This window comes from Balaenoptera acutorostrata, chromosome 16 (assembly GCF_949987535.1).
Source record: "Balaenoptera acutorostrata chromosome 16, mBalAcu1.1, whole genome shotgun sequence".
Lineage (NCBI taxonomy): Eukaryota > Metazoa > Chordata > Mammalia > Artiodactyla > Balaenopteridae > Balaenoptera > Balaenoptera acutorostrata.
Window position 1 is genome coordinate 60,715,978 of NC_080079.1, and position 10,475 is coordinate 60,726,452.

The 10,475-nt window shown below is 43.4% G+C and overlaps 1 protein-coding gene across 1 annotated transcript in view; it reads right to left on the bottom strand.

Moving 5' to 3' along the window:
* KAT6B (lysine acetyltransferase 6B) overlaps positions 1-9,916 on the bottom strand; it is a 184,531-nt gene extending 174,615 nt beyond the window's left edge. The window contains 2 exon segments of the mRNA XM_057531181.1: positions 179-248; positions 9,580-9,916. The gene's annotated coding sequence lies outside the window, so the exon portion shown is untranslated.
* Between the last annotated feature and the right edge of the window lie 559 nt (positions 9,917-10,475).

Sequence of the window (10,475 nt, forward strand, 5' to 3'; positions counted from 1 at the left end):
AACATACATTAAAACAAAACACATTTCATAACTAATAAATACTTAAAATATACCTTCATGACAAGCTGTTACCACAATCCTAACCACAATCAAAAGAATTGTTCACCTCCATTACCAACACATTTCAACAAGACTGACATTTTATATCTTAAAAATATAATAAAACAAGGGAAAATACCAGAATTGGAACTCCAAGTGTTTTAACAGTCCATGACAAAAAAGAAGATTGTCCAGATCTTCAGGCAAATCTGCCAAAAGAAAAAAATGTAAATGTTAATTTGGGCATAAGGACATACCTAAAGTTCAGCAACCATCTATGGATCTCCACAACTATTCAATCCAAACAGCTGCAGTGAATTTACTGGTATACTATGTTTGGTGGTATGTTAGCTCTTTCATACCACTAAAGGGTATTTAAGAACACGGAATTCAGGACAGGACATGAAGCCCCACAGTGAGTGCCTAAAGAAGTAAACTTTCACTCTTCTTTAAGGCCAGACCTGTTCTCCAAATTTTAAAAAGTCAGGTTTGTGATGGAGTCTAAAAAAGAATTCCATCATTTAAAAAAAAAAAAAAAATCCCACTATTACTCAAATAGCCAGACAGGTATAACATTTTGTCTGGAGGAAAAAAAAAAGTCGAACATTGTTTAATGGTCAATATTAACTTTCCCAGGCAACATTCACTATTTGTCCCAAAGGCCACCTGGCATCTAGGTACTGATTGAACTATCAAGATATGGCCAATAACTGCACCTAAGAGAAGGACGCACCATTTTCCACAATAGTAAGTATGTGCTGGTACAGGTCACATTTCAGGGCAGTAGTGATCATTTTTACTTCAAAGGCAAAAAATAAATGTAAAACAACACTGTGAATAGCTGCACTTTGATAGTGTACAAAACAACCAAGCAACCTTGGATCCTCCTTCTCCCTTCCCCCAGCCACAGACACACACCCCACTCCTCAATTTAATCTCAAAATTAGCTCTCATCTGACACCAACCAACAGAGTTAATTAGGCAGAAGCAGATGTAACTCAGCAGCTCTTTGCTACAAGCCGAATCAGTGTTAAAAACATACACACACACAGAGCTAGGAGAGGAACAAAATCAGAAGTCTCTTATCTGCAGCCAATTCTCAACTAAACACATGTATATTATCCACTTTGTATATTATCCCCTGCAAATTTTTTAATCTTAGGCTGGTTTGTTTCTGACATCCCACTGGCCCCACTGTAAATTGGTATATGCTAAGAGAATAGATTGAAAACCAATTTAATTTTAGTCTAAGCAGTATCTAACTAGAAAGACAAATCTAAGGAAAAATATGCATAATTCATTCAAAAGGCAAATAGAAATGTTTCTTCCCCTGATTCAGAATTATCCATACCACTTCTCTTTTCCAGAGCCCTAGGATTTTTTTCATACGTAGATAGCATATTCTATTACAAGTATGACCCTAAAAACCATTATTCTCTTTTCATTTTTTTCTATAAAAACTTGAAAGTTGGACTCAAAGGCTATCAAAATGAGAATGAGTCATTCCAAATTAATTCTGGGGACTCATGCTACATCAAAATTAAATTATTCTATTTTCTAAGGTTTTGAATCATTTTATTTTTAACTACAAAATAACGTCAGTAAATTATATGGTTGTATCATACAGTCTTATAGTAAAACACTATTTACATCACTCATTACACACTATTCTAAACAGATCTAGAGAAATGCTTAGTCCAACACTGAGCTTTTGGCTTCATTATTATTACATAAATATCAACACTATTCAGAAATACACATGTCAGCATAAGAAGAGTCAAAATATCATGGATCATAAATAATATGTGAAGCCTCCTCTAAGCTTTTGCTAAAGCTGTGTGTTGTTTCAAAATCAATGTCATAACACTCAAGTCATGAGATTGTGGATGAGCCAAAAACAGTGGTAGAAAAAAATAAAGATTAATAGTAGAGTTTACTCTTTTGTCATCCTGAGTTTCACTTGCTAACAGTTATTTTTAGCTCTCTCACTTTTATAGGCTCCTGGATTTTTTCATAGCCTGCTATGTAATTGAGTGAGGATCCACAAATCTTAACAATATCTTCTGAAACAGAACATACACTGCTTAAGGGAAGGGACCTTAACTTCTTTTCTTCTGTAACCACCCAACACAGACGATTAGCACAGCTGCTCCAAACAGCATCCTCAGTGAACAAATATCTGCTGTCTGACAACATCAGATACATCCATACGGTGATACTGGCTAACTTTCAAGTCCTGGATGCATCTATTTCCCTTAAAATTAATGCTCAAGGCCCAAAACATGTGAATTGGGAGGTGAGGTTATAAATACTAATCAAAGAACAACCAACAAATACTTAGATGTTTTCCTGTGAGTACAGCCCTATGGTAGATGCTGTGGGTATAAGAAGCGATTAAGCACCATTTGGTGGTTCCTCAAAAAGTTAAACATAGGGCTTCCCTGGTGGCGCAGTGGTTGAGAATCCACCTGCCAATGCAGGGGACACGGGTTCAACCCCTGGTCCGGGAAGATCCCACATGCCACGGAGCAACTAAGCCTGTGCGCCACAACTACTGAGCCCATGCACCACAACTACTGAAGCCTGCACACCGAGAGCCTGAGCTCCGCAACAAGGGAAGCCACCGCAATGAGAAGCCCACGCAGTGCAACGAAGAGTAGCCCCCTCTTGCTGCAAGTAGAGAAAGCCCACGCGCAGCAACGAAGACCCAATGCAGCCAAAAATAAATAAATAAAGTAAATTTATAAAAATAAATAATAAAATAAAATGGTTAGTTTTATGTTATGTGAATTTCACCCCAAATTATTTTTTTAAAAAAGAAATAAAGCACTAAACTATAATAATTGCAACCATTGTCCGACACCTACTGTGGACCAGGCACTTTACATAGATTATCAGTAAACCTTAAAATAACCCTGTAAGGTAGCATTGTTGCCCGCATTTTGCAAAAGAAAAACTGATTCCTGACGTTCAAGACCTCAGACCACTAAGTCATGAAAGATTTTAATTCAGATGCTAAAACCTAAACACTTTCCAGGGCTTCCCTGGTGGCGCAGTGGTTGAGAATCTGCCTGCCAATGCAGGGGACACGGGTTCGAGCCCTGGTCTGGGAAGATCCCACGTGCCGCGGAGCAACTGGGCCCGTGAGCCACAACTACTGAGCCTGCGCGTCTGGAGCCCGTGCTCCGCGACAAGAGAGGCCGCGATAGTGAGAGGCCCGCGCACCGCGATGAAGAGTGGCCCCCGCTTGCCGCAACTAGAGAAAGCCCTCGCACAGAAACGAAGACCCAACACAGCCATAAATAAATAAATTAAAAAAAAAAAAAAGAATAAACACTTTCCAGTCTCTCCATTGGTTTTCAAACTAGGCTCCTTGGATCTCTTGTGAGAAAGTGCCTTGGGTATGGGCACCACCTGCAGGTGCCCTTGTGGGTTAAACACTAGGGCCACCATAATCCTTTGTACCAAACAAAGCATCTCTACCTTAACTAGTCTATGTATAATGGGCTTCTCCATAAGATTCACTTCAAAGAAGGGATTCCGCTGAATACAGAAGGAAAAAAGTCTGAAAACAACCGTGACTATTCCTTGTTGAGTGTGGATGGGTAGAACATCCCTTGGATGGAGAGGACTTAAACTGGACCTTGAAAGACAAGGCAGAACTTGGACAACTGCCTGGCCTCTCCATCCCAATTCAAATCCTTTGTGGCCCAGTGCAAACAGACACCTTCTCAGAAGTCCTACGTCACTTTGTCTAACAGGAAGCTTTTAGCTTTCTTATTATTTGGCATTCATTTTCCACTTTGTATTTTGCTTACTCATACACGGACCTCGTCTCCCCTACTAGACTGTACAATTCTTAAGAACAGGACTCATGTTTGATTCATCTTGGCGTGCCCCAAGACTTCCCAGGACCACAACTTAACATAAGAGGGGCTCAATGCCTATTTGTTAAATGAATGCATCAGTAAATGAATGAAGGGAATCTAGGAGAAGGCACAGAGCTAAGAATGAGCTGTCAGACCAAAGGGATACCTAATCCATGTGCATGCCTGGAGCGGGGATGTGTTGAAGAGGAATAAGAAATAAAGTTGGCTGTGACAAAAGCCAGGCTGAGGTGTGTGAACATGACAGACGAAGTAACAGAAAGCCACTGCAGGAGTAGTGACACAATAAGGTATAGTGGAGTGCAAGCACACACACACATGCACGCACACACAAATTTGTTGAACGTTTGAATAATTCTGGCAATGGTATCCATCCAGTATAGGCTGGAAGGAAGTATGACTGAAGGAACAAACAAAAGCAACCAGTATTTCCTCTCTCCACATATCAGTCATGTTCAACTTATATTTATGAGCCTAACTCAGCAGCAAGCCCAGAGTAGGCACTCCATAAATGTTAGCTGAATTGAATATTTAATTCCCCATCTTTTTAGAATAATACTAAGTTCTTTCTCACTACTCATTAACATAGAGAGTTTTCAATTCATAAGCTAATAATGTTTTCCAAGGATTTCTAAGAGGCTAAATCACCATGAAAATTATCATTTCAACTAATACATATTATATTAATTGGAAGTTTAATTTTTCATGTCATGCGCTCCTAGTTGACAATATCCTTGTTATGTCATTAAACTATAATTGTGTAAATCTGCTTCAACAAACAATAACTGAACCATCAATAAACTATTATGGCTTCCATAATCCCTAGCAAAGATTAGTTTCAACATCATCATCATAAATTAGTAGAGACATGTCCCAAATCTCCTGGTGAAGCCCATGAATTACGTTTGCATAGTCATCCCTGCATTTAAGTGCTCAACAGTTTCAGTCTCTAAACTTTAATCACACTGTTAGGAACCTCACAGGAAATTTGATCCCTTGTAAAACAGAGGATTTTAGAGACAAGATGAAAAGTCATGTGAAGTCATCAGGCCTTTGGAGCCAGGGTACACTGATTAGTAATGATGATATTATAACTAAGCACTTTCACTTAAGAAATAATCAACTAAATTTAGAGCATCTTTTTTGGCATTTTAAAATTGCTATTCAATCCTAGTTTTCTTCCAAATCTCAAATGAGCTTTAGCTGGGTTTTAATGACAAAGACTGAGAATGACATATTAAGAAAAAAATTTGACATCTGAATCTTTTAAAGATTATTTTGAAAATACACCTCATTTCAGAATTCTGCATTAACTTTATCACAGATGTCTTCAAACAGGATATCCAGTGTAGCCTTAAAACACATTAGGGTTGCCCTCTGAGAATCTCAAGAAAATTACAGATCTATTTTTTAAAAGGAACACATGTACATACAGACATTTGCATACAATTTCAAGGGCTTACAGAACCTCTACTGCCCACCCAAGGACCTCTTAAGGTCCACGCACTACTCTACCTATTTTAACATACACAGAGAGGTCAACAGTTTTATCCAGTTTCACAATAATTATCTCTATGAGTGCTTAAAGTAGGACATATTACATTAAAAGAAAGTTATTCTCATCGGTTTTGGATCTTATCAAACAGGCTTGTGAAATCTTATTTATTAACAAGGTGATGTGCTATGATGGGATGGATCTAGAGAGTTCAGGAATCAAGTCCCCACCTTGTCAGCTACCTAAACTGTGGGATATTGGACATGTTACTGAATCAATCTAAGTCTCAGTTTTCCTGCTTGTAAAAATGAGAAAAATGTACAGTTTTGCAGAACTGTAAAGAGGAATAATTGAGATAACAAATATGAAAGAACCAAGGATGGTGGCAGACACATAGCAGGAACACAATAAAATGCTAGCTCATAAAAGGAAAAAGGGCAATTCAGTCAGCTGGAGACCTGTAAAATCTAACCTGGCTGAACTTCTGTCTATATGACCATTTTCTCCTATGAGACAGGGGAAGTCAGCACCTGGCTCTTAGTTATAGTTGCAGACAAGTAAAAATTCAAGACAGAGAACAGAAGAAAGTGAAGAAAAGCAAAAATAGATTTGTAATGGCGAGGATGGGGCAAAAGAGTATATTTGACTCATAATCATACATCTTTTAAGGTCAGTAAAGCTTCTAGAATACTGATAGGAGAATATCTACTTAACCTGAGGGTAGGAAAAGAGTCTTAAAACAAGACACAAAAAACACTAACCATAAAGAAAAGACCAGTAAATTTGACTCCATTAAAATTAAGAAGTTCTGTTCATTAAAAGACACCATAAAGAGAATGAAAAGGCAAGCCAGAGAATGGAGGAAGGCATTTGCAACACACACACAGGACAGAGAATTTGCATCCAGAGTAAATAAAGAACTTCTAAATAGCAATGAAAGATACAAGGACCAATTTACAAAAAGGCTGGTGGGGGTGGGGGCAGACTTAAACAGGAACTTTACAAACGAGGAAATCCAGGGAGCCGATAAATATATGAAAAGCTGTTCAACCTCCTTACTAATCAGGTAAATGCGAAGTTTACCAGATTGGCTAAATTGAAAAAACTAAGTTGGGGAGGATGAGAAGCCAGGGATCTCACATATTATATTTATATATATATATATATGAGGTAATATACTGGAGGGAGTATAATGTGGTACAAGACTTTGGAAAACAGTCTGACTGGTACCTAGTAAAGTTGAAGACAAGCATACCCCGTGACTAGGGCAACCATACAGCTCATCATCCAAATCCAGACACTGCTGAGAATTAAAGGTGCTATACTACTAATTACACCGGGACAACAGGCATAAACCAGCATAAACGGTCACGCTGCCTGTGAACCAGCAGTTCCATTCCTAGGTGTACACCTCAGAGAGACTGTGCACGTGCGCGCCAGATGACGGATACAGGAACACTCACAGCAGCTTAGTTCACAATTTCCCAACACTAGAAACAACTCAAATATCCAGCAAGAGTGGAATGGATGATACAAAAATTGTGGAAGATTGTGGGAGTCCTAAAAAAAAGCGCTTGAAGGTGCTTTGGAAATGCAAATTAAAGCATTACAGGGAAGAAATATCCCTTCCTCACACTTCTCCCATCCACTAGTCATTTACTGTTCTATAAGCAAAGATGGATCACTATAGCTCACACATCCCTGCTTTCATAAAACAATTCCTTTTCTCTCGCTTGATAAAAATACAGGCATCCGTATACACGAAAACTGAAATTATTGTGTCGTGAACTATCTAAGAGACTGAAAAGTCACCTGTGAGGAACCCTGGCATTTAATAAAGCCATATCGGTTGGCTAAATCTTTTAACTGGTATTCGAAAGTCCATGAAAGTTTCTGAAGTACATTAACATTATTTATGGAACTTTCTCAACTACCTTCCAATACTCACCCTATTTTACCTTTCATTCCCGTTATGCCTTACATCTGACAAGCAGTGCAGAGACAAACATTTGGTGTAACGGCAATGACATAACATCCACTCCACTCAGAGGCCTGGGTTTGGCTGGTAGGCAAAATTTCAACGGACCGTGTCATTACCACCAGCCAGTCATTCCCCTAAGTTCCTCCTTTAATGTTAAAACCTTCCTCTGCCTCTATCTTTTCTTCTGCTTTTTTTCTTTAACCATCACTTCACCTCAACCCTCAACCCTAAGTATAAGTTCTCAGGTTAAGAATCATCCTTTACTGAAACATGCATTACGCTTTCCTTCTTAAAAACATGAAGAAAAAAAAAAAACTCTGCCCAAATTCATTTTGATAAATGTGTGAAGAATTTATGAATAAAAAAAAGAATGGAGGGCTTCCCTGGTGGCGCAGTAGTTAAGAACCCGCCTGCCAATGCAGGGGACACGGGTTCAAGCTCTGGTCCGGGAAGATCCCACATGCCCCAGAGCGCCTAAGCCCGTGCGCCACAGCTACTGAGCCTGCGCTCCAGGACCCTTGAGCCACAACTACTGAGCTTGCGTGCCACAACTACTGAAGCCCGCATGCCTAGAGCCTGTGCTCCACAACAAGAGAAGTCACCACGATGAGAAGCCCACGCATCACAACAAAGAGCAGCCCCCGCTCCACGCAACTAAAGAAAGCCCACGTGCAGCAATGAATACCCGATGCAGCCAAAAATAAACATATACATAAATAAATAAATTGATAAAAAAAAAAAAAGAATGGAGTGTTTTACTTCAGGGCTATCCCAGAAAATCTAGGGTACACAAGACAGGAAGAATGTACTTTACTCATAGTCATACGAAACAAACAAGCCAACAAACACACACCTTTTTTGGAGTACCACATAACTATCCCAACATTCCCATTAGCTACTCCCACCTCCTGTCCCTATATGGAGGAGTCTTCATATACTCTTTCTCTTTACCTTGAATTTCTGGGTACCTCCACCCCAAACTTGTTTCATTGGTTCTCTTTTCCTATTTTCCACGTTTGTAATCTAATCCCTCCTCTGCCTTTGCCCCTTGTCTCACACCACTCCCTGCACTCACCTCAGACCAAAGTGCTTACAAATTCAAAACTACACAATGCCCTTTCCCAGGGTAGTACTCAGGGAGCCTCCTTCTGAGACAGACACCCTGTTCCCCCTTTCCTGACCCCAGCTCAAGTTACACCCAAGAAATCCAGCCTATCAAACAACCCTGTATCCCAAACTAACACCTTTCTCTGCTGCCCCATCCTCACTCTGGGTGCAGTCCAAATCACATTCACCCAGCCCCACCCATCTTTCTTCACACCTGTCACCCTTTCCAATCCCCTGACCCCATGAGATTTTCTGCTAGACATATTTTGCATATATCTAAGTTCTAAGTAGCCTCCCTTCACATTTAAGTCTGCTGTGGTGTCTTATCTTTCAGAGACTCCCGAGAATATCCGTCCCAGCCCTCCATGTTTTTTTTAATGCTTCCTATTCCCCAAAGCTAGCAAACCTTTCTATTCCAACATGCCGATTCACCCACATACCTCCTTCCCACCACAGTAAGTGTACCTGTTTCTCAGTTTCCCCAATACTTCCTCCAATCCAATATCTACTCTGTATCGCTTTCTCAACACTACTCCACATCTACCACACCCAAATCCATTCTTACTCTGCTCCCAGATAACTGCAATCTCACCCGCCCCTCGGTCCCCCTTCCACATCTCCAATTTTGCACTCTCCCCACTCTCCCCTCTGCACCTGCCTGCACACCTCCAGTTTCCCCTCCCACCCACCCCCTCACTGGGAGTGTACTTCCCAGACACTCACTGGCCCCCCCACCGTTCCTACTGGGTCTCTCCCACTCAGAAAACCCCTCCAAACCCCCGCCTTCCGACCACCCGAGCCCCGCCCCCACCCATATCGCCCCGCCCCCTCCATCCTCGAGCCCCGCCCCTTGCCCTGGAGGCCCCGCTGAGGGGCGGGGCCTGTCCCTCCTCCCCTTTCCCCCGCCCCCTACCGTCACGCTCAGGGGCAGCCTGACCCCGAGCGGCCCCGCGGTGACCCTCGCGCAGAGGCCTGTGGGAGGGGCGTCACAGGCCCCCGATTTCCCCCCCCGCCCGTCCCCCTCCCGCCCAGTCTCCTCCCCCTGGGAACGCGCGGGGTGGGTGACAGACCTGGCCGCGCGCCACCGCCACCGCACCTGCTGGGGGCGCTGCCGCTGCCTGAGAAGGAAGCCGCGGCTGCCGCCTGGAGGAGGTGCCGTCGCCTCCGCCACCGCTGCCGCCGCCGCCAGGGGTAGGAGCTAAGCCGCCGCCATTTTGTGTCCCCCTGTTGTTGTCGTTGACATGAATCCGACATGACACTGATTACAGCCCAATGGAGTCTCATTAAACCCGAGCCACGGCCCCGCCCCGGCGCTGCTCCATTGGGCTAGACCGCAGACACTTAGGGCCACCCGTTGGCCTAAGGGTCTGTCCGTCACCCACACAGTAACCACTCTGCAGCCCATTGGGGTAGGATCCTGCCGGTCATCTCGCCTCCGCATAGCCACACCCCTCGACCCGTCATCCCCCCCTCCGGCACCACCCCGGGGGAGGGTCCACTGCCAGTACCAATCAACAGACCTCTGGGCCCGCCTCTTCTGGGCACCTATTGGTCCAACCCTTTTCTCTCTCCCAGACACCGCGCCACCTCTACTTCCACCTACCCGCCCCTTCTACCTCTAGAAATGGATTGGGTCTACTCGCAGGAGAGTCACTTGGCCTTATTGGCTGCAGACAACGCCAATCAGAGGGCCTAGTCCCTCTCCCCTCCCCCACAACCCCAAAGCCCCTAGCCCGCAGCTAAAGTTTGTGTGAGAGTTGATCGCTGGCGGCGGCCGCAGGATTTAGGGGTGGGCGCGGGCGGGCGCGCGCGGGCGGGCACGCGAAGTTAAAATTCGAGGTTCTCAGTCGCCAGCTCCTGTGGTGGAGCGCGCGGACGAGCGCGCCTCCTAGAGCGTTCCATCCAGCCCCCTCCTCCACCCTCTCGCGTCCCGTCCCGGGCGACTACTCGCCCGCCCCCTGGCTCG